Here is a 1585-nt window from a genome sequence, read left to right on the forward strand (position 1 = left end):
TTGAAATCGCATCATATGACCCCTTTAAAGCAGCACTATGTAACTTTTGGCGCTCTAGCGGTTAATAAACAGAACTGCACACATCCCGCGGAAGAACATTCCAACCGGAGCTACTTCTCTAAGTTTATGTCTATGGCGATTCACGCAGGTATGTGTTACTCCGCAGCGGTGACGACCCGACCAGGCTACAATAGTCCAAATATAAGTACTTATTATAAGTGTACCGTAGTGATTCGGAATAAGACAAAAATGCGGTTTGGAAGATGAATTCATGTTGTACTCGCTTATTATATACATTTTGCAAATTTTGAACACAGAAAAAGTTACATAGTGCTGCTTTAAATGGAAGAACACTTTATTTCTCAGAATGCTCTAATTTACCCAAAATTCTTCACAATGGAGCCAAACATCCATAAGTAATGAGTAAAATTATTTAAAAGCTGTCAATATTTATTTTTTTTGTTAACTGAAAACAGTTGTGGACATGTGGTGCTGTTTGGCAAACTTAAAATGGTTTTAATTACTATATTCATAGTTTTGACATTATTTAACTTATATTGAAATATATAAAATATAAATAATAAATGAACAAAATGAGTAAAAAAAAATGAATGATGTAATTATTGTTTTCGTTGGTAAAGGGTAAATATAATAAGGTTCCACTAGTTAATTTTACTTAATGCATTAACTGACATGAATTAACCATGAACAATACATTTATTACAGTATTTATTAATCATTGTTAACTTTAGTTCATAATGTAAATGTTCATTGTTAGCTCATGTTGGCTCGGGTTCATTAAATAATAGTAACAGATGCAGTATTTAATTTTTATAATGTTGAAATGAACACTAAGATTAATAAATGCTTTACAGGTTTTTTGTCATTGATAGGTTATGTTAACTAATGTTTGCAAATGAAAGCTTTTGTAAAGTAATACCGGTAAATGTTTGGTATGGTGCTCTGTTTTGTTGCTATGTTTGTTTTCTTTCGATTGCACTTCAGAATAATACTCTTCCTGTTATTCCAGTTCAAACTGCAATTCAGCATCTATTGGGACAAGATCCAAAATGGCAAGCTCCAATCTGATTGGCTGGCTTTATGCGAGTTAACATGAACATGTTTCTCAGAAGAGCTTTAAAAGTTGTTTAAAAGTTTTTTTTTTGTGTGTTTCTTTGGTATACTTAGAAAGTAAATTCAATATTTTTGAGCACACCATTATATTTTGTATATACATATTTGTTCTACCTTGAGTTATGGTGTCCGATTTTTGTTGTCAATTTATTCATGCCCTTAAGCATCATTTTGCGTTTTGTTATTTTTATCTTTTTTTTTTTTTTTTTACATGTTGGTCAGACAGAAATGTCCTGTGTAAGTATGCAGCTCTTGATCAGGATAAGTTGCGCAGTGGACCAGACTTCATGTCGACAGTCAGAAATCTGGCTACGTGAGACTATTTGCGGCTTGAACAAAATGACCCAAGGAGAATTGTGTCTGGTTTGCAGATGGTGCTGATTTAGTGATGTTTGGGCCAAGGTGTAGAGAGGTTTAGCTGCGTGTGTGATGAGTAGACTCTATGCACCTC

The 1585-nt window shown here is 33.1% G+C and overlaps 1 protein-coding gene across 1 annotated transcript in view; it reads left to right on the top strand.

Annotated features, from left to right (window-relative positions):
* The window catches only part of LOC107699790 (S-adenosylmethionine mitochondrial carrier protein), a 77173-nt gene that overhangs the window by 23566 nt on the left and 52022 nt on the right, over positions 1-1585 (top strand). The gene's annotated exons all lie outside the window — the stretch shown is intronic.

The sequence above is a fragment of the Sinocyclocheilus anshuiensis genome, unplaced genomic scaffold, assembly GCF_001515605.1.
Source record: "Sinocyclocheilus anshuiensis isolate Anshui unplaced genomic scaffold, SAMN03320099.WGS_v1.1 scaffold951, whole genome shotgun sequence".
Classification (NCBI taxonomy): domain Eukaryota; kingdom Metazoa; phylum Chordata; class Actinopteri; order Cypriniformes; family Cyprinidae; genus Sinocyclocheilus; species Sinocyclocheilus anshuiensis.